This window comes from Martes martes (assembly GCF_963455335.1).
Source record: "Martes martes genome assembly, chromosome: 10".
Classification (NCBI taxonomy): domain Eukaryota; kingdom Metazoa; phylum Chordata; class Mammalia; order Carnivora; family Mustelidae; genus Martes; species Martes martes.
The window spans coordinates 74,365,486-74,390,176 of NC_137898.1; positions in this window are offsets into that span (position 1 = coordinate 74,365,486).

Below are 24,691 nucleotides of genomic sequence, written 5' to 3' on the forward strand. Positions count from 1 at the left end.
GATTGTACCATATAAAATATTTCTCACTATTTTTAGGGTCAGTCTGCACTTACATAGATTTCACAGTGGGTAGGGATTTTGTACTAAATCACGAAGCATGATTAGTCTTACTTGCCTATAAATAGTAAGCACAGTAAGTTTTAATGTTGACAACAGCTTCTATTACTTCCCTTTATAATATTCCTCACAGTGACTACTTTCTCATTGTTGCACTATGCGATCCAAAAATCTCATGTCACTGCTTAGAAAGCTCAAAATACTCAATTAATATGGACTTTCATCATTAGAAAGAAAAATAATATAACTGATAACTTTAAATCAAATTTGGAAGTTATTTTCTTATCTTACAGACACTATATTAATTATTTTAGATTAAGATTCAATTAGTATACCAACACTTTGAGTACTTTCAACATACTAGATAATGTAGGTTCTTTTGCTTACATGTCCTACTTAAATCCCCCAACATATGAAGAGGTAAATTATATATATATATACACACACACATATATATATATATACACACACACACACACACACAGAACACACACACACACAGAACACACACACACACTCACACACACACACAAATTGGGAACTATAAATTACTTAACCCCTCTAGGCAAAGAATTATTAAAAAATAAAGTGAAAAAGAAAGGGTTTTGTTAAAGTTCTATAGTTAATTGCTGACACTTGGTGGTGACCACCAATGTGGGTGATAAGAGAGCAAAAACAACTACTTTGTAGTCTTCAGTACTTGCTGAGTACTAAAAAAGTTTTAGATTCTTTTGTTTTTCTTGCCTTGTGAGATAATGATAATAATATAGTTATTATGAATCAATCTTAGGAGTTAAATAAATCAATAGATACCTTATGCTCATCCTTTCAGAAGTTACAAACTCAGTTAGGGATAAGACTGAGAGGAGCAGATCCCTTCCTGTTTCAAATGACAGAATTATGAAAGAAACACCATAATGGAGCCCATATTATGGGTGGTAACTTTTCCAGTTATTGCTGAGCAACAAACCACTATAAACTTCGTGACACCTACTATGCTCAGTTTCTCTAGGTCAGGAACTGGAATGGGCAGTGCTGGTGATGGTTTGTCTTTCTTCCATCATGTCTTAGACCCTCTCTGAATGGGGTGACTTAGTGTCTGGGAGTCAGAATAATTTGAAAGCTTTTTTATTCACAAGTGTGGTGGTTGATGTCAGCTGTTGGCTTAGACCTCACCTTTGGGCTATCATCTTGAATATCAGGGATTCCTTGAACATGTAGGCCTCAAGGCAGCTGAACTTCTGACACAGCAGTATAGGACCCTGAAGGTGAATATCCAAACTAAGAAGGCAGAATCTGAAAGAACTTTTATGACCTAGTCACACAGCATCACTTGCACATTTTGCTCATTAAAAGCGAGTCACAGACCCATTCCAATTCAGGAAAGAAATTCGACTATGCTCTTAAGTGGGAAAGTATCACACTTCTAAAAGAGTATACAGAGTGGGAAATATTGTTGTAGCCATCTTTAGAAAATAAAATCTGCCACAAATATTCTTGGCAGACTAGATAACTTGGCTCAGCCCTTCACCTAAGGACAACTAAAAGTGGGAGACAAAATCTTTTTTTAAAAAAATCTGTTTGAGGGACGCCTGGGTGGCTCAGTGGGTTAAGCGGCTGACTTCGGCTTAGGTCATGATCCCAGGGTCCTGGGATCGAGTCCCACATCGGGCTCCTTGCTCAGCCGGGAGCCTGCTTCTCCCTCTGCCTCTGCCTGCCTCTCTGTCTGCCTGTGCTCACTCTCACTGACAAATTAAAAAAAAAAAAATCTGTTTGAAAGCTCAAGTCCTAACAAGAAAAAGAGAAGTATTAAGACAACTTGAACAAAATGAATCAGAAAAAAATTCATACAGAGCAAAGAGACACACAGAATCTGTAGAAGTTTTGGGAATGAGTCATGTAAGTTAGAATAACTATACTAAATGTTCAAGAAAATAAATGGAAGGTTGAGATATTCAGTAGAGAATAGGAAATTAATTATATTACAAAATGGAAATTTTAGAGCTTAAAAACATAATAATTCAAATTGGTAGTTCAATGGGTGGCTTAATAGCAGAATAGCAAGAACTAAAGTGCTGGCTGGAAAATAGCTCAGGAGAAAATATTCAAAATAAAGTGTGGGGAGGCAGACGGTAAAAATAAAAGAAATCTTAAGAGTCATGGAAATGAGGACATGTATCAGTCAAATAATTGAAGTCACAAAGATGAGAAAAAGACAAATGAAATAATGGCTGAAACTTCTCAAAAATTGATAAAAAAACATCAACCCACAGATAAATATACACAAAGATCACCAAAGAAAAGAAATAAAAATAAAACTACATTATGCAAGTAGGCCCAACTGAGTTTCACAAGATACAAAAGTAACTAACTGGAGAGAGAATAGCCTTTTTAACAAAGGGCCCTAGACCAAATGGACATCAGGAGGCCAAAAATTGAACATCAATCTAAACTTATGTCTTATACAAAAATTAACTGAAAATGGATCACAGACTTAAATGTAAAAACATAAGACTGCAAAATTTTTTAGAACAAAATAGGACACTATCTTTGGGAAATAGGAACAGACAAACAATTCTTACACTTGGCACTGAAAGTACAACTGATGAAAGAAAATTGATAGACTGGATCTCATCAAAATTAAGAAATTTTACTTAGCAAAAGACCCTGTTAAGAGGATTAAAAGATAAGTTACAAACAGGGAGAAAATATTTGCAAACAATATATCTGGTAAAAGACTAGTATCTAAAATATATTTAAAAATTCTCAAAAGTGAACAGCAAAAAAAAATCAAATAACCAAATCAAAAAATGAGCAGGAGATATGAACAGACATTACTGAAGAGGAATGAAGTAGACAACAGGCACATGAAAATACGCCCAACATTACTAACCATTAAGGAAATGCAAATTAAAACCACAACAAGATATCACTATACACTAGTATGGCTAAAATAAAATAATCATAACCCTAAATGCTAATGATAATCCCAAATGCTAATGAGGATGTAAATAAACTGGATCACTCATACACTACTGGTAGGAATATAAAATAGTATAGTCACTCTGGAAAATAATTTGGCAGTTTCTTAGAAAATTAAATATACAATTATCATACAACTCAGCAATTAATACTCTTGCACATTTATCCCAGAGAAATGAAAACTGATGTTCACACAAAAACCCATACAAGAATGTTCATAGCAAGTTTCTTTGTAAAGTCCCAAACTGGAAACTATCCAAATGCCCCTCAATAAGGGGATGTGTACATACATATAGAGTACTACTACTCAACAATAAAACTGAATAAAATGTTGATACACACAACAACTTGGATGAATACCCAGGGAATTATCCTGAATGAATAAAGCCAACCACAAAATTTACATACTGTATAATTTCATCTATGTAGCATTCTTAAAATGTCAAAATTATAGCAATAGGTGGAAGATTAACTTTTTTTCCCAAATTTTTTATTTAAATTCTAGTTAGTTAACATATAGTGTAATACTGGTCTTAGGAATGGAATTTAGTGATTTATCACTTACATATAACACCCAGTGCTCATCATAACAACTGCCCTCCTTAATACCCATCACACATTTAGCACGTTCTCCATTCATCTCCCACCATCGACCCTCAGTTTGTTCTCTATCATTAAGTGTCTCTTATGGTTTGTTTCTCTCTCTCTCCCTTTTCCCCTTCACATATGTTCATCTGTTTTGTTTCCTAATTTACACATATGAGTGAAATCATATGGAATTTGTCTTTCTCTGACTGACTCGTTTCACTTGGCATAATACACTCTAGTTCCATTGATGTTGCAAATGGCAAGATTTCATTCTTTTTGATAGCTGAGTAATACTCCATTGTGTGTGTGTGTGTGTGTGTGTGTGTGTGTGTGTGTATACACACACACATATATAATATATGTATATAGGACATACATATGTATATAGTATATAATATATTAATATATATAATACATATGTGTATAATATATAGTTTTATATATATAGTTTTATATATATAAATAAAAATTTATATATATATTTTGTGTATATATATATATTTACATATATAGATATACACACACATACCACATCTTCTTCATTTCATTAATCAGTCAATGGATACTTGGACATTTTCCATAGTTTGACTATTGTCAATAATATTGCTATAAACACCGGGGTGCATGTATATATATATATATTCTCACATACCACATCTTCTTCATTTCATTAATCAGTCAATGGATACTTGGACATTTTCCATAGTTTGACTATTGTCAATAATATTGCTATAAACACTGGGGTGCATGTACCCCTTCAGATCTGTATTTCTATATCCTCTGGGTAAATGTCTAGTAGTGCAATTGCTGGATAGTTCTATTTTTAACTTTTTGAGGAACCTCCATATTATTTTCCAGAGTGGCTGCACCACTTGGTAGCAGATTAACTATTACCACATGTTAGAGATTACAGGTGGAGTTGTGAGGGTGGAAAGAAGTAAGTCCAATTATAAAAGGGTAACACAAGAGATTCTTGTGATCATGGAACTGTTCTGTATTTTGACTGTGGTAGTGGTGGTGACATATGATAAACATATCCACATATCCACATATGCAAATTAATCCATATAAAATTGGTAAAATCTGAGTAAGAAGAATGGTTTGTATCAATGTGAATTTCTTGGTTGTGAAATTTGTTTCATAGTTATGCAAGATGTTACCATTGCGGAAAACTGGGAGAAAGGTATGTGGAATCTCTTGACATTATTTTCTAATAATTACTTGTGAATCTCAATTATTTTAAGATAAAAAGTTAAACATACAAAATAAATAAAACACACAGATACATTATAATATAGCTGGTTTAATACATGTAAAAGATAAAATCTTAAAAGAAGTCTTAGGAAAAAGAATGATTACTTTCAAAAGTGCATCAATTACACTGGCAACTTCTCAATAAAACAATGGAAGCCATAAGACATGAGAATGGTCTCTTTAAACTGTCAAAGGAAAATAACTGCTAATTCACAGTTCTATACCCAGAAAACTTGTTCCCTGAAGAATGAAAAGAGACAGTATCAGACAAACAGGAAAAGAGAGAATTATCACTGACTGCAATTAAGTGATTTCTTTAGCAAGAATAAAAATAATCTCAAGTTGAAAATCAGAAATTCAAGAAGGTATCAAGAACAATAAAAATGGTTAAACATGTCACTAAATCTAAGTGATTATTGGCTGAATAAATGTTTGGAGCAAGTTTAAAATATATGTAGAATCAAAACAAAGGACAAGGGGGGGCGCCTGGGTGGCTCAGTGGGTTAAAGCCTCTGCCTTTGGCTCAGGTCATGATCCCAGGGTCCTGGGATCAAGCCCCGCATCGGGCTCTCTGCTCCGTGGAGAGCCTGCTTTCTCCTCTCTCTCTGCCTGCCTCTCTGCCTACTTGTGATCTCTGTCTGTCAAATAAATAAATAAAATCTTAAAAAAAAAAAAAAAACAAAGGACAAGGATGGTTCATCATTCAGAGCAGAATAAATGGAATTGTCTGAGGTACCAATTAACATTGTTTTGACAAACAAGGATGTTTTAACTAGGGAAGAGGAGTAAAATCCAGCCCCTGATATTTTTATGTAGGGCTTACAAATCATTTTTACACTTTAAATCATTATTAAAAATATTAAAAACAAGAGTATGACAGACAGTTTCTTATGTTAGCTGACAAAGTCTAAAATATACTATCTAGATTTACAGGAGAGTTTACTGACCTTTTTCCTAGAGCAACAACAAGAAGAATTTTTTTAAGCTAATAGAAAAAAAATGAAATGATAGTGAAAAAGAATCTCCCAAAGGAAGACAAACAGAGAATATAGGACAAGGAGAAAACACTGAGTAAAATGGGAAAGATAAATTAAATACATCAATATTTGTATCATTAATTGTATTAAATATAAGTAGAATAAGTGCTATAGTTTTTAAAAGAGGCTACTAGTTTATATTAGATAAAAATAAAAACCCAATTATGTACTACTTAATAGTAATTTATTTTAAACATAAACTCAAACATTGAAAAGTAAAATGATATATCATATGCAAGTAACCCCCCCAAAGCTCATTTATCTGTATTAATACAAGACTTACATAAAAAAGTATTGACAGGGGCGCCTGGGTGGCTCAGTGGGTTAAAGCCTCTGCCTTCGGCTCAGGTCATGATCCCAGGGTCTGGGATCAAGCCCTGCATCTGGCTCTCTGCTCAGCAGGGAGCCTGCTTCCCTTCCTCTCTCTCTGCCTGCCTCTCTGCCTACTTGTGATCTCTGTCAAATAAATAGATAAAATCTTAAAAAAAAAAAAGTATTGACAGACATTGAAAAAGGCATTTCATAATAATGAGCCCTTCAATTTGCTAAGAAGGTATGTCAATTTTTAATATGTGTAATACAGTCTATCTCTTTTGGAGAAATCCAACAATCAGTGGGAGGTTTTAATACACTTCCTCTTTAATTGATAGATCAGGAAACCAGTACATATATAAAAGGTATGAACAACATGATAAATAAATTAGGTTTAACTTGCATTTATGAAATACTGTACCTAATAACTGCAGAGTTCACATTATTTATGATTATACACAGAACATTTCCAAAATTGACCACACATGCTTTATAACAAAACAAATTCTTTGTAAATTTCAGAGTATTAAAATACTGCAGAACATGTATTCTCTGACTTTTATGTAATTAAGTTAGAAATCAATTACCAAAAATATAACTAGAAAATATATCCCAAATCCTTAATGTTTTGAAATTGGCAGATAAAATGCTAAAAAATCTAAGGATTAATAAATCACACTGGAAACTGGACAAAAGAAAACTGCTGACTGATAAATTCTGTTAATTTATTAACAGAATTGTTAAATGAAAAAGAAAAAATGAAAATAAGGAAATATATACATATATGCTCATTGGTGCAAAAAGAAACAGAAAAGTAAACTATCTGATTGGTTTTCCACAGAAAATGTGTAAGACTAGAGGAATAGGAAAAGGGGTGGGGTGCTGTGGGGTGGGGGGTGGTAACCCTAATCTGAATGAAACTTTTTGTCCAGTTTTGACTATAAGAGCCAAGCTGTGTTTTTTTAAAAGAAATTATATTAAAAGGGGATTACCAACAGAAACAAATGGATTATATTGTATTTCAAATGTATAAATTAACCACATCTGTAAGAAGGAAGGAAAGATTTGCCCCCAAGTAACTCTAGAACCAATATTTTGACTATATACCTTTAAGCTGAAGATGATTCAAACTATAAGCAATAACACACTTATTAATGGGTTTCTTTCTTCATTGAGGTATGGGTGAGCAATTCTCAGGTTAAATACATATCCTAAGATTGAGAAAATATTTTGGGATAGCAGAAGCCAGATTTTTGTCAGAAAAGGGAATCACAAATATGGGAATATTGTTGTGACCTTTAATTGAAATTTGAGCTATCAACATGAATTTATCCTTAGATTGATGGATAGATATAATGGTTAGATAGATAGATAAGGATACATAGAACCCAGATTTTTAATTCTAAATTCTGTTTTCTACTATAAGCCATCCAAGCTCTTTGGAACATGGCTCATTCCTGGGATGGTCATAGAAGAGTCTATGGTGAACTTGGAACATCTTGCTCTATCAGAAATTAAGGAAGTATTTAAAGAAAAATTATGGGGCATGTCAAAAGGCACAGAAGCTAATCTGAAAGAGCTTATCAAATCCGAATCAACTTTGAGCATCACAATAAAAAATTTATTGATGAATCATACATCAGAGAATAAAATTAGAATCCATGAGTAAAATAGAATCTATGATATAAATGATATCTAAATAAAATTAGAATCTATGATATAAATAAATAAAAGAGTTAAATGTAGAGAAAGGACTTCTTTTCCCCAGTAGAATGCCAACTATCAATTGCAGAAGGAATTATGGGACTAAAAAAGTCACCTTTTGGTGTGCCTGGGTGGGTCAGCTGGTTGGTCCTCGGAGCCCCTTGCTGGGCTCTGTGCTCAGTGCAGAGTCTACTTGGGATTCTCTCTCCCTCTTCCTCTGTCCCTCCCCGCACTAGCTCTCACTCACTTGTACTTTCTCTCTTTCTCTCTCAATAAACAAACAAACAAACAAAAAAAATAATCTTAAAAAGAAAACCACCATTTGCCAACCACTACTGTAATAATAGCAAGTGCTTGCTGAAACTTGAGGGGGGAAAGTTGGATGAGAGACAAGATAGTCACACAATTTCAAAAGCACCTCATAATAGCATACATATTAATTTCAAAAAGGAAAATAGTATTGTTACAATGTGAAAATCTGGCATATACCACTTTAATCAAATGTTCAAGGTTAGTATCACCAGTCATGGAAAAAATAGGTAACATGTGCCCCTTGATAGGTCATGGGGAGGACACGACATCACGTCTGTAGTTGATATTCTTGCTAAAAATGCATAAAATGAATCAAATCATGAGGAAAATAGAGAGAGACTGAAACTGGGGAACTTTCCATGAATTAGATGTATATACTCTTCAAGAATGTAAAAAGCATGTAAGGCAAAGAAAAACTAAAGCATAAAGGAGACTAAGGGGTTATAATTAAATGTAATTTTAATTGGATTTTTATTTTTGCTATTAAAGAAATGAGTAGGGCACTTGTCAAAACTTGAATATGATCTGTAGGGTAGATAAAGATATTGTATCAATTATACAGTCATTGTAAAAGAGCATGTACTACTTTAAAACTGGAATAATTAGGGAAAGGGGGGCATAATATTTGTAACCTGTACTCAAAGTTTCAGAGTTTGTACTCATTTTCTCTCTTTCTCTCTCGATAAAACTGAAGCCAATGAAGCCAATGTGGTAGAATAGTAAGATGGAGAATGTGAGTGAAATACATGTGAAACTTGTTATTACTATTTAAAAATATTTAAGTTTAAGATTTTTTCAAAATAAAAAGTTAAAACATATTTTATACCTATTATAGAAGATGGTTGGCATCCTACCCTATAGTGGTGCACCTGTATCTACTCTCTGAAGGCTGCTTACTGGTAACACGAGCCAGCAGTGCCAGAAAGTTAACACTGGAAAAAGCCCTCAAGTTATGATGGATTAGAATTTAGGGTGGACAAATACCCCAGACTCTTTGACTCATTATTGAGATAAGTCTGAGGTGATCTTAAATGTCCAACAGAGCTCATCAGAGCAATTAATTTCTAGTTACCCATACTGCTAACTTGTTTAATAATATATATTCTGGTGGCTTTCTTCCCTAACTTCTCTACTGGTAAGCCAGGTTGCTGGAATTTTCTCTTAAATAAATTCTTGCACTTGAACCTTTGTTTGGGAGTCTGTTCCTGAGGGAACCAAAGAAGACAACTACTAAAGGATATGATTAGAAACAGATCCTCTGTGTAGAATGCTAGAATTTAGATCACATATTGACGCTATGACTATAAATGTCCATTGCTGGTGGCAAATAGGGTGGGAAAAACTTCTGGTATACTGTAACATCATAATTACTAAGACACTTACCTTGAGTAAATTGAGATGACATATGGGTGACAGAGAGCACATTGGCCTATGTAATATATCTAGCATTTGGCAGATATGGGGCAATGATAAGGATTCTGGAATTAGTTGGTTATTGTTAGGTAGCACTGTAGCACTGCTGTAATAAATTAATAAATTAAGACAAGCAATCAACTCAGGATCAATGTAAATTCTGGAGAGTCTGAATGGCAACATCTAGAGAGATTCATTTCCTACAAGTGAGAGCAGATTATATTGAAAATAATGTCTGGTTTTGAGAGTAGTAAAACACATAGGAGGCAGAATTCACAGTATTGAAAAGACTATAAAATGGACTCTGAACCTGAGATAGGCTGGGATATTTGGGGTATGTTCTTGATAACTTTTAATTCCTAGATTCCACTGAATATTCTGGGATTATGAATCATCTAATTCCCCTGATAGGAGGATAGCAGCTCCTTGGTAGAGGAAGGCAACATTTTATTGACTATAGAATATGCAAAGTTGTCCCCTGATTTATTATATATGGCCAGAGAATGCACAGGTGACTATATTCTCAGAGGATAGTCATCTCACTACAGTGATAAGACATCCCCTAGTGAGGGAGTAGAGCTTGTTGGAAAGCTTTATGTTGGTTATAATCTGTAGACCAGTGTTATCAGTAGGAAATCCTACCCTGGAGTTAACAGTGATGGGATCTTGAAACAAGCAGCACTAAATTACATGAAGCAAAGTAAACATAATTAGTATACTTTGCAGCCAGGCCAGAATATCAGTCTTGAGTCTTGACACACACTATTTTATGGAGATGGTTAAAAGATGATTGTAGGGGCGCCTGGGTGGCTTGGTGGGTTAAAGCCTCTGCCTTCAGCTCAGGTCATGATCCGAGGGTCCTGGGATCGAGCCCCGCATCAGGCTCTCTGGTCAGCGGGAAGTCTGCTTCCCCCTCTCTCTTTCTGCCTGCCTCTCTGCCTACTTGTGATCTGTCTGTCAAATAAATAAATAAAAAATCTTAAAAAAAAAAAGATGATTGTATTCTTATGAGTGAGACAGATGGGGGATCAATGAAGGATCTATTAGTTGAAATAGAGAATAATAGCTTAAATATTAAATTTAGTAGATTAAAGTGGCACTACCGAGCAATAATGAAGTAGTATTTTTTCAACTGACCCTAACTCACAACATATATTAAAATTATGTATGTAACAAGTAGAAAATGTTTAGGAAGGCCTACAATTGTACTATGCTTTATTATTATTTTTTTGTCCATAATACACAAATAAATTGACCGTTATTAATCTCTTAAGAGCCCAGTATTGAGTGCTCATGTCAGCTGGTTTCTTCTGAATGGATTAGAAAAGCTTTGGACAAACCATTCCTCATGACTTCTATTCTTCAAGTCAATAGAGAAGTGAAGTAAGAGTCTTTTTCTGAACCCAGTTTTTCCGACTCCTACCTCAATGTCTTTCTTATCCTGACATACGGAGACAAATATAAAATAGCATTTCCAATTTTGTGTCATAGCTTTTTTCTTCTTTTTCAATGAGTCATACATAGCTGATGCCGTTATACTGGTTTTCAATAACTTTCAGCCTAACTTACTGTTAACAGTGGTTCAGAAAGAAAAATTTCTTGAGACATAGCTTAGTAATTTTAAGAATAATCTACTTGGGGCACCTGGGTGGCTCAGTGGGTTAAAGCCACTGCCTTCGGCTCAGGTCGTGATCCCAGCGTCCTGGGATCGAGCCCCGCATCGGGCTCTCTGCTCAGCAGGGAGCCTGCTTCCTCCCTTCTCTCTCTGCCTACTTGTGATCTGTCAAATAAATAAATAAAATCTTTAAAAAAAAAAAAAAAAAAAAAAAAAGAATAATCTACTTATGTACAAACTTAGATAATACAGAGGCATAAAGAAATAAAAAATAAAAAATAGCCAATTAATATTCTGATCTTCTGTGTATGTGAGTGTGTATTCTTTCTTTATCCATTGATAGACATGTTGTTTCTATACCTTGGCTGTAGTGACTAATGCTGCAAGGAACATGGGAGTACAGATATCTCTTTAAGGTAATGATTTCCTTTTTGGGGGGATATATATTCCCAGAAGTGACATTGCTGGATCATATGGTAGTTCTATTTTTAATTCTTAAGGAATTTCCATACCATTTTCCATAGTGACCAAATACAGTTTGAATTTCTTCTAACAGTGTGCAAGGATTTCCTTTTCTCCACATCCACATTAGTGTTTGCTATTGCCTGTCTTTTTTGGTAACAAACATCCTAACAGATGTGAATTGATATCTCATTATGGTTTTGATTTGCATTTTCCTGACGATTAGTTATGTTGAACCTCTATTCATGTACTTGTGGGCTATCTGCTTGTCTATTTATGTTCTTTGCATTTTGTTTTGTTTTGTTTCACTTTTGAGTTGTATGAATTCCTTGTATATTTTGGGTATTATAGCCTTACTGGATATAAGATCTGCAGATATTTTATCTCACTCCATAGGTTGCCTTTTAATTTTGTTGATAGTTTGCTTTGCTTTGCAGATGATTTTTAGTTTGATGTAGTCCCACTTGTTTCTGTTGCCTTTGTTTTTGCTATCAAGTCCAAAAACATTGCCAAGACCAATGTCAGGAAGCTTATTCCCTATGTTTTCTTCTAGGAGTTACATAGTTCAGCTGTTACATTCTCGTCTTTAATCTATATTGAGTTGAGTTGTGTGTGTGGTGTAAAATAGGGGACCAGTTTCATTCTTTTGCACATATCCATCCAGTTTTATAAGCACCATTTGTTGAAGAAACTGTATATTCTTGTATATTCTTGTATATTCTTGTATATTCTTGACCCCCTTTTTTTGGTAAATTAATTGACCACGTATGTATGGGTTTATTTTTTGGTTCTATATTCTGTTCTATTCATCTATGTGTCTGTTTTTATGCCAATACCATATTGTTTTGATTATGATAGCTTTGTAATATTGTTTGATATCAGGAAGGGTGATGCATTTTAGCTTTGTTCTTTTTTTCTCAAGAGTGCTTTAGCTATTTGGGGTCTTTTGTGATTCCATACACATTTTAGAATTGTTTTTTTCTATTTATATGAAAACTGCCATTGGAATTTGGATAGAGATTGCATTGAATCTATAGAATGCTTGGATAGTATGGGCCTCTTAGCAATAATACAATTTCTAGTCCATGAGCATAGAATGCCATTTCCATTTATTTGGATCTTCTTAAATTTCCTTCATCAATTACAGTGAATAGGTCATATAGTCCTTGGTTAAATTTGTCCCTAAGTATTTTATTCTTTTTAATACTTTTTTTTTTTAATCAAAATAGGACTGTAGGACTGTTTCCTTAATTCCTCTTTTTGATAGTTTATTGTTGGTCTCTAGAAACACAACTTATTTTGGTATGTTGATTTTGTGACTTGCAACTTTACTGAAATAATTTACTATTTCTTTTTTTTTCTTTAATATTTTACTTATTTGACAGACAGAAATCACAACTAGGCAGAGAGGCAGGCAGAGAGAGAGGAGAGAGCCCAACGCGGGGTTTGATCCCAGGACATTGGGATCATGACCTGGGCCGAAGGCAGAGAGGCTTTAACCCACTGAGCCACACAGGAGCCCCTAATTTACTATTTCTAACCATATTTTTGGTGGTCTTTAGAATTTTTTAATTTATAGCACCATTTCATCTGCAAATAAAGACAGTTTTATTTTTCCTTTCTTATTTGGATGGAATTTATTTCTTTTTCTTGCCTAATTTCTGTATCTAAGACTTCCAGTATTATGTTGAATAAAAGTGAAGAGATTGAGCATCTTTGCCTTGTACCTGACATTAGCGATAAAGCTTTCATTGTTTCATCATTGAGTATGATGTTAGCTGTAGGCTTGCCATATATCACCTTTATTATATTGAGGTACATTTTCTCTATACCAAATTTGTTGTAAGTTTCTATTATGAAAAGGTGTTGAATTTTGTCAAATGCTTTTTCTGCATCTACAACCCACTGTGAATCAATGCTTCTGCAGAATACAAAAAAAAAAAAAAAAGCTAGAAAAGTGAAATGCCGCATGGAACTCACAACAATGTCAAATTGCATTTTAAAAAAAGTTTGCAAAGTCTTATTCTCAATTTCTGTATTTACTTAAGATAATCATATGATTTTTATTCTTCATTTTGATAATGTGATGCATCATATTTATTAATTTATAAATGTTAAATCATACTTGCATCCCTGGAATAAATCCCCCTTGATTGTGACATATGATCCTTTCAATGTATTGTTGAATTTAGGCTGTTAACATTTTGTTGAGCATTTTTGCATCTATGACCATCAGGGAAATTGATCTATAACTTTCTCTTTATGCAGTGTCCTTCTCTGGCTTTGATATCAGGATAATGCTGACCTTGTAAAACAAGTTTGGAAATATTCCCTTCTCTTCTTTTTCTTGAAAGAGTTTGTGAAGGACTGATTTTAAAAAAAAAAATGTTTGGTAGAATTCACTAGTGAAGCTGTCAGGTTCTTGATTTTCCTTTTTGGGAGATTTTTGATTGTTGATTTAATTTCTGTATTAGTAATTAGTCTGTTCAGGTTTTCTGTTTCTTTCATGGTTCAGCCTTGATAGGAATTTTTTTTTTTCTTGATAAGTTTAGCTAAAGGTTTGTCAATATTTTTTTTTTCTCGATAAGTTTAGCTAAAGGTTTGTCTATATTTTCAAAGAAAAAAAAGCTCTGAGCTCCAGTGATCTTTTCTATTGTTGTTTTAGTCTCTACTTCATCTATTTCCACTTGGACCTTTGTTATTTCTTTCCTTCTGCTAACTTTGGGCTTAGTTTGTTCTTTTTCTTCTAATTCCTTAATGTATAAAGTGAAGTTGTTTATTTGTGATCTTTCCTTTTTCTTAAACAGGGATTTATCTCTATAAACTTCTCTTAGTACTTCTTTGGCTATATCCCATAAATTTCGGTATATTTCTATTTTCATTTGCCTCAAGATACATATTTTTTAGATTTCTCTTTTAATTTCTTCTTTGACCTATTGGTTGTTAAGGAGCATGTTGTTTAATCTCTACATATTTATAAATTTTCCATTAACTGGGATACTTTTATAATAACACATACTAAACTGGTTGGAAGTCACTGTACACCAGGTAAACACTGGAATTTTCTGCATACTTTAGGTTGTATAGCCATCCTAATATGGGCAGAATTTTAAAACATGATTTATTTAATTTTGCTTTTTCACTGGGTGTTAACATGTGGACAATTTATATCTCACAAACACTATTCAGGATTGCAGTCTCAATTCTTTTCAACAAATATTTATTGGAAAGTTTACTGTGTTCCAGGGATCTTGTTAATTGGGATGTAAGAGTGAACATAATACCCTAAAATCCCTGTATTCTTATAACTTAAACCACACGGCTCCTTATATCCTCGCATCAAAAAAATAAATTCAATAAATAAATGAAGAAGTCTATAGATTTTAACATTTGAAAGACAAATCAGCCAATTGTAATATGTAGGCCTTATTGTGATCTTGATTCAAACACATTAAAAAGAAAGCATTCCTGAGATAATTGGAAATTGAGTATGACTGGTTATTTGATGCTTTACATAATTATTATTAATTTTAGGTTAGATAATGGCATTGAATTTATGCTTTAAAAAGATTACTGTATCTTTTAGAGATAATAAAATATTTTGAGTGAAACAATTTGAAAGCTGGAATTTACTTCAATAAAATATGAGAAATGGACTATAATGAGAGTAAAGATGAAACAACAATGAGCGTGTATTGATAATTGCTGAAGCTGGGTTACGGCTACTGGGGGTTCATGATAGTTTGTCTATTTTTGTGTGTTTGGAAAATTTCCATAATATCACTTAAGAATCATTGCCAGTAATTATTATTGAAAATGATGCTTCATTGTTGCTTTATTTTCCTTTGAAGATTACTGAGGGTCTGGATATTCCTTAACTTATCTACCACTTTTACTCATAGTCTGAGGAAATACATAGTAGATTTGTGATATATTTATTTTTTTATTTGTATTTTATTCACATGTCCCTATTTTTTAGAACAATTGTAAATAATTTAGATTTTTTTCATCATTACTTAGAGTAAAATTCAAGACTCTATCTGAGGACCACTGAATATGCAACCTTGTGTGCCTGGGGCATGCTCAAATTTTATATTTCTGTTACAGTCCTTCTCTGGGTATGTACTGACAAGCCTTTTGTTTTCTTAGGACTTTCTAAATATATTTTTCAGCACGGAGTCTAGTGAGGAGCCAGATTTCAACAAGTTCCTGAGCATTATTGAATTATTTTCCCTGTTGGCCTATTGAGAAATTGCTTTTCAACAACCCGAGGCTTTGTACTCATACCTTTTTGGAACAAATTGTTCTCTTTGTCTAGTTCCACATGACACCAAGATAGTGGAGATGATATAAGCAGGCTATTCTGGGAAGCTGAGGTAAGATTGTATTGTTTTTCTTTTCCCACCTAGAAAATTTTGAACTTAGCAGAAGTTATTTTATTCACTATATTTAAATAAAACCATAGAACGGTTTCCGCACTGAAGGGTCTACTAGTTCAATGTGTCTTATCTTTTCTCCTAAGCAAGCGGGATTTATGAACTTGTGCCAGGCAAGATGAAGTTAATAAATAGTCATTGGTACACAAGAGGGAACAATTATGGATCATGCCCTGAAGAACAAGAGAAATAAAATTCTGGACAAATTATGCCACTAGATTGTAAATCTAAACAAGAGAAGAAGGAGAAAATAGAGGTATCAGGAAGCAAAACAGAAGGTGTGGAAGCCAGATAGGAGGACAGTTTTCATTAGGAATGACACAGGAAGGAAATAAATAGTTTAACTGAAATAAATAATACATTCTCCCTTTCAAGTCTGAATTATTTTCTTCATCTCTGCTCATGAAGCAGAATTGAGATGTGACAATAGGAAAAATGTTAATATTAATAGAAACACTACTACTACTACTAAACATTTACTGAGTGTTGACATGAGAGCCAAGAATTATGTTTAAAATTTGCCATACATTTTCTACCATAATTATAACTCCTCAGGCGGTAAGTTACTATGATTATTTCCATTTTATAAATGAGGAAACAGAGGCAAAAACAGAGGCAAAAAGAGGGAACGTACATTTCTGAACATTACAGAATGAGAAAAAGAGGCCAAATTTGAACTGGGGCAATGTCAGTGACTCCAGGGCCAGCACATGTAATTAATATGCTCTATTAAATAACTGGATAATTATATAAAAATGCCCCAAAAGCAGTTACAGCAAAATATATAACTTTAAACAAAGAAGGAGTTTAGATTCAATCAATATGTATGAAAAACATTTTATGGGTCAAGTTCTACATTGGTCACTTCACATATTATCTTTCTTACATAATCCTTGTAAAATATTCTGTAAGTATATGGTGGCAGCTAATAAGTATAAGGCTTGGTTTTTTATTCTTATTCTAAGTCAATGCTGTCTTTCTACATGCTGTCTTTCTTGAAGAAGCTATCCAAAGATTTATATTGTTCTTTCTTTTAACTTCCTTGTAATTTTCTCTTTTTTAGTAATGGTAAAACATACATAAGTTTACCTTCAGTGACCTTTAGTACATTCCCAATTTTGCACAACCATCTCCTCTCTCTAGGTTCATAACACTTTCATCACCCCAAAAGGAAACACCATATACATTAAGCAGGGTTCTCCATTACTCCTTACACCCAGCCCCTGGCAATAACTAATCTGCTTTCTGTCTATGGATTTGCCTATTCTGGATATTCACATAAATTGACTGATACAACATATGGCCTTTTGTGTCTGGTTTCTTTTACCTAGTCTAATGTTTTCAAGATTCACTCATGTTGTAGTTTGCAGAAATACTTAATTACTTTTTATGGCTGAATGATACTCCATTATATGAATATACCATGTTTTGTTTATTTATTCATCAGTTGTTGGACATTTAATTCACTTATTTGATTTCCTTGATTTGGCTATAGTGCTGTTATGAAGATTCATGTGCAAGTTTTTGTTTGAACATCTGTTTTCAATTCTTTTGGGTACAAACTCAGAGTGGAATTGCTGAAACATATGGTAATTCTGTGTTTAACTTATGGAGAAATGGCCAAACTGTTTTCCACGGTAGTTGCATTATCTTTCATTTCCACCCCCAATGTGGGAGGAAGGGTTCCAATTTTTCCATATCCTCACTAACATTTGCTAACCATGCCCCACCTTTCTTTTTTGGTAGTTATCCTAGCATGTGAAGTGTTATCTCTTGTGATTTTGATTTGCATTTGCCTAATGGATAATAATGTTGAGCATATTTTCATCTGCTTGTTGGCCATCTATATATCTTCTTTGGAAAAAATACATATTTAAAACATTCAGGTACTTTGATCAAATTTGAATTGGGTTGTTGGTTCTTTGTTATTGAGCTGTTAGAGTTTTTCATATGTTCTGGATAGATCATTATCAGATACACAATTTTTAAATATTTTCTATTATGTGGACTGTTCTTAACTTTCTTGATAATACCTTTGATGCACGAAAATATTTAATTTTAATATAGCCCAATTTATCTATTTTTTTTAAAGATTTTATTTATTTATTTGACAGAGAGAGATCGCAAGTAGACAGAGAGGCAGGCAGAGAGAGAGAGGGGGAAGCAGACTCCCTGCTCAGCAGAGAGCCTGATGCGGGGCTTGATCCCAGGACCCTAAGATCATGACCTGAGCCGAAGGCAGCGGCTTAACACACTGAGCCACCCAGGCACCCCCAATTTATCTATTTTGACTGTATGTTTATAATTGTTATAAATTATTGATGGAATTGACACTTTACATGTATGTAATGTCATTGTCTTACTCTTATAATTTTTTTTTTTAATTTAAAAAATCTGTTTGTCTAATATTGGTGTAGCTGCCCTAACTCTCTTTTGGTGCCTTTGTGCATGAAATATCTCTTTCTATTCTTTCATTTTTAGCCTACTTGAATCTTTGGAACTTATGTGGGTCTCTTATAAACAGTATAGAGTTGTGTCATATTTATAAAGTCCATTCAGCCTATCTCTGCCTTTTAATCCATTTAATGGTGTTTTAATCCATTTTTTGAAAGACTTTATTTATTTGACAGACAGAGATCACAAGTAGACAGAGAGGCAGGCAGAGAGAGGGGGGGGGGAGCAGGCTCTCTGCTGAGCAGAGAGTCAGATGCGGGAATCGATCCCAGGACCCTGGGATCATGACCTGAGCCGAAGGGAGAGGCTTAACCCACTGAGCCACCCAGGTGCCCCAAACCATTTTTATTTATAGTGATTACTTCTACCATTTGATATCTGTTTTCTCTATGTCTTATATATTTTCATTTCCTTGATTATTCCATTAATGTATTTAGTGTATTTAAATGGCTTTTCTAGTGTACCATTTTTATTTCATCCTCATTTCATTTTCTATCTTTGTATCTATTGAAGCCCTCTAGTGAAATTTCATTTTACATTGTACTTTTCAGCTGCAGAATATCTATTTAGATCTTCTTAAAATTTTCTACTTATTTATATTCTATATTCGTTTTATAGATTAGTCTATTCTGTAATCATTCTCCTATTTCATTTGATTCTTTGCCAATGGTTTCCTTGAGCTCTTTGTGCATACTTAAGACAGTTGACTGAAATCTTCTGGACTTCCTGAAGGATGGTTTCTGTGATTTCTGTTCCTGTTAATGGAGTCTACTTCCCTAATCTCTGAATTTTTTTTTTTTTTTTTGGTTTAAGTGGAAAAATTTGAATATTATATGCATTAACTCTAAAAATCAGGTCTTCTTTCTGTCATCCCTGCTGGGTTTGCATTGTTGTATTTTTGTTACCTGAAAGCATCCATTTATTCAGTGGCTTTTCCAAACTATTTTTCCAAACTATTTCTTGTCATGTGTGGTGTCCGATGTCTCCATCCCATTAGCTTAGCACTCAGTCAATAACTGGACAGAGATTTCATTAAACTCCTGGAGCCAACAAGAAAAACAAAACACAGCAAAAAAAAAAAAAAAAAAAAAAAAAAAAAAAGCCCTCTTGTTCATTGTAGATTGGTTCTGAGCCATGAAATTCCTTCAGTGTATAGCCAGGAGGCCTACAATTCTGCCTTAGGTTTTTCCTTCTGCTTGTCCAGTATCCAGTATCCAAAGGTCAGTCAGAAGTGCAAGCCTAGGGTCCTTTCAGGTCTTTTCTGAGCATGTATTCATCACTAGGCATGCACTTAACTCTAGTTTCCTGATAGATGCAGAAGTTCCAGAAAGCTCTCATTCTTACATCTCTTTCCTCAGCTTCGCTTTTCCTAGGCTTTTAGGTCTGTCTGCTGCTTGTCTGCTTCCTAGTCTTCTAGGTCTGTTCTATTTGCTGTCCCTTGCCCCAAGAAGGCTGTAGTAGTATATATTTTTAAATATTTTGGGAAAATGCTACCAAAAGGCCACTCCAGAACTAGGAGGGCTTCAAGGGACAGGAAACAAAGGCAAGCCTCTGACCTGATCCCTCAGCAAACCACCAATCAAGTCAAAATACACAAGCACAGTGACTAACAATGAGACCTGATCCCTCAGCAAACCACCAATCAAGTCAAAATACACAACCACAGTGACTAACAATTATTTGAGAACCAGGTTTATACTGACCCGTCAGGTCACATGAGGAATGTAGGTTGCTGTCCCAGCAGCTGCTGCTGATCTGAACAATGGACGATGGTAGACTATAAGTGAAAATGTTACAACATTCACTAAATTTAATCTGTAAATTCGCAATAAAGAAATATATCATAGTGTGGTGATAAGAACTGAAGCAGATAATTATGATCAGCTCCCAATATGTCCAGTACATAGTAAGTGTTCAGTAAATGGATGCTATTATTATCATCACTTATGAAAAAAATGTGTTTTTTTTCTTGTTTTGGTTACTATGTTGTAGGTGAAGAGCAGAGTAATTCTTTACGAACATGTTGGAAAACATTTTTAACCATTAACATATTAAATCAAGAGTTAGGGTGCCTGGGTGGCCCAGTGGGTTAAAGCCTCTGCCTTCAGCTCAGGTCGCGATCCCAGGGTTCTGGGATCGAGCCCCACGTCGGGCTCTCTGCTCAGCAGGGAGCCTGCTTCCCTCACCCCCCCACCCCCGCCTGCCTCTCTGCCTGCTTGTGATGTCTGTCTGTCAAATAAAAAACAAAGCAACAACCAAAAAGAGTTAGCAACTACTGACATGCGGCTGATCAAGAACACAGCATTGTTTTTGTTCATACCACCCTCACATTCCCCATTATCATACCTTGTCAGCAGGGCTAGAGTTGCCTATGGATGCATTAGTTACTTTGATTGTGAATTTTGAAGGGACAAGATACAGTTCCTACATCCAAATACCTCTTCCACCACTTTTTGTCAAGATGGCTAGAATATTTTTTGGGTTAAGGCATTAAAGATGTGGCATAAGACAGATTTAAACTGGATTGAGTAACAATTCATATATTATAGCTATTTTTTCCAACTTGGTTCCATATTTTCATTGTCCATGTAGTTGGCTTTTTGAGTATTAAATGCTGATGCAGGCACCTGGTGGCTCAGTGGGTTAAGCCTCTGCTTTTGGCTCAGGCCATGACCTCAGGGTCCTGGGATGGAGCCCTGCATCAGGCTCCCTGCTCAGCAGGGAACCTGCTTCACACCCCCCCCCCCCCCGCCAACCTCTCTCTGCCACCTCTCTACCTACTTGTGATCTCTGTCTGTCAAATAAATAAATAAAATATTTAAAAATAAAATAAAATTAAATTAAAAAATTTTAAAAAAGATAAATGCTGATGTAGTCAGAGATCCCAAAGTCCTCCAGGATGAGTTGGAAGTCTGAATAGGACTCCTCATGCTTTTCATTTAAAAGATTCTGGTGTACATTATTGACTAAACGTTTTAATCAAGAAAAACAGAAGATACTGTGTTTATTCTAAGTATTAAAGACTTAATATTGGAATTAAGAGCTTACAAAGCAATTGGAAGAGTAGAGAAACAAAAGGCAGAAAGCCAAAGCTTCAAGTCAGGGAAACTGCCTCCAAAGTGTCCAAAGCAATGAAACTAAATTTATTAGTTCCATGATATGTCATATATGGCAAGGCAATCCTTCATAAAATTTGGAAACATGTGTCCTATAGTCAGAGGACAAGAGTTCAGATTCTCTTAAAAGATGTAGTACCCTCAAAAAGTCACATAACCTTTGTAAGCCTGGATTTTCCTATCTACCAAATGGATATTATAGCAGCCTACCTCATGGATTATTGTGAAAATTAATGTAACATTAAAACACTTAATTTTTTACCTGATATATAGTAAATATTAAGTATCTACTGTCTAACAGGGCATAATTCAATAAATATTTATTAATAAAAATAAAAATAATAACAATACAACCACTTCTGTTGATTTTTTGAATGTGGATATTTCTACACAGCGAAACTATAGTGAGGGGCGCCTGGGTGGCTTAGCCATCTAAACATCTGCCTTTGGCTCAGGTCATGATCCCAGGGTCCTGGGACTGAGCTCTGCATCGGGCTCCCTGCACAGTGGGGAACCCGCTTCTCCCTCTGCCTCTGGTCCTTCTCCTCGCTCATGCTCTGTCTCTCTCTCACTCTCTGTCAAATAAATAAATAAAATCTGAAAACAACAACAACAACAATAATAAAAAACTATGGTGAATTGTAGTCAATTATTTGATGTTTTCAGCTTCGTGAAAATATTTTTTAGGTGGTCTCATGAGCTATAGAAGAAATCCCTGGAGAACCGAAGTGCATTCATCTCTGCTGCCTAAAAATAAAGTCAGTGGAATTCACAGATATCATTGTGCAAATCAAGGAAATTAATTTCTCATGTTGACTGCATCTACTCTAACATTTCATTGTAACTACATTTCAGACCTGAACTTCTTTATTATACTATAAATGCAAGCTCAGAATGTAGACTCTGTTCTTTTAAAAGGTATTATTTTTGCCTGAAGTGTAGATGTAAGCATTTGAAAGCCACAAAACAACTTTTAATTAGCTAAATTATCGGAGAGGGATTCTGAAAAATACTGTTTCTTTCTCTGGAGCATACAGGACAGCCTCAGAGCACAATTTACATTTCGGTGTTCCCAGAAACATGAATCTCCTTTAGCAGTTGTGTAATAAAAACCAAGCCTGTTAATTAACTAAATTGCCATGGCAACGGAATGTTCTATAGGTAGCTAATCATTGGTAATAAATCCATAGCATTTCTTTCCCTTTTAAAATAGTCAATAAGAATGTATGGAATTGCCACCATCCTAGTTCATATATCATACTGATATTCTATTTCTAAAAATCCCAGACATAACAACATCGTTATAGTGATAACCAAGGAATGAGGTTAAAAGGTTAATGGTACCTATGATATTTTCCTATTTATTATTATAATTTTATATTCATTGGTTTCTAGGTGCTAGAGTTTTTGAGTATTTTTACGGAAAAGGAATTGCCTTTTACTTCATAGAGCCTCAATATTTTCGTTTTTGGCAGCAGTTAGCAAGTCAAAGTTAAAGTGTGTCACATACTGAACACAGAGGGTTAGATACTGGCCACACAAAGTCAGGTAAGGCATGTTCCTTACCATTTAGTTGCCTGTGGCCTAGTTGCAAAAACAGGCTTATAAATCAGTGATGACAAATGTGGTAGACAAACTTGATTCTCAGGATACCCACATCTTGATGTTCATATCCTTATGTAACTCACTCTCTTTCGGTGTGGGTAGGGCCTGTGAATTACTTTTAACTAATAAAATATGGCAAAAGTTATAGGATGTTACACCTGTGATTATATTACGTTAAAAGACTCCTTTCTGCTAGTAGTCTTGCTCTAGAACCTTCTTCCCCTTGCTATCTTTGAAGAGGCAAGCAGCTATGAATTGTACAGCTGCAAGTAAATAAATTACATCAATCATCTAAGTGATCTTGGAAGCTAATCTTTCTTTCTGGAGCCTCCTGCTGAGAACCCAGCCTTTACTGACCCCTTGGTAGGATCCTTGCATAGACACCCTGCTTAGCTATGTCCAGAATCCAGACCCACAGAAACTGTTACATAAAAGCATGTTGTTTTAAGCTGCTAAATTTGTGGTAATTTATCATGTAGCATAGAACCTTTTTTTTTTTTTTCAAAGATTTTATTTATTTGACAGAGAGAGAGAGAACAAGCAGCGGAGCTGGAGAGGGAGAAGCGGACTCCCCACTCAGCAGGGAACCTGATGTGGGGCTGGATCTCAGGACCCTGGGATCATGACCTGAGCTGAAGGCAGTTGCTTAACCAACTGAGCCACCCAGTGTCCCCATGTAACACAGAACATTAATTCAATGGTTCAGTGTTAGTCTCATTACACTGTTTGTGGAGCACAGGGTACGCACACTAAAAGCACATTCTGAGACCCAGAAAAATTTCTAGAGAATGTGACTCCTTAGGTAAAATTAGATGTATTTTACCTAGAAGAGGTACAAGAAAATTTAACTTGCAGTTGGCTAGAGGAACGAGGAATAACATTTCAGATAGAAGGAAAACCCAGTGTGAAGTCACAGGGGCAAGACTGTGACATTGTTCAACTGTGTATTTTTGTAATATGGCTAAAGATTTAGTATATGTTTTAGTGTCCTGACAAATGAGAGCTAGTCAGGGACCAGAGTTCATATAGAACTTTCTATCCTGGCTAGATTTCCAAATTTATATGATGGGGAAGCCTTAATAAAATTCAAACTGGGGAAGATATGATCAAATCTACGGGCAAAATCATTTTAGCTTAGAACATGTAATATACGATGAGTCAAAAGCCAATTCTAGTTTTAAGAACAAAGACTACAAGAATAAGAAGAAATGGGCTTCTCCCTCCTTTCTCCTTTATAGTGTCCCCTAAGTACTTCTGCAAAATGCTCACCTCCTTGTATTGAATCTATTTACCTGAATCTCTAAGAGACTGTTTCCCATGAGCACCAACCATGGCTTACTTACT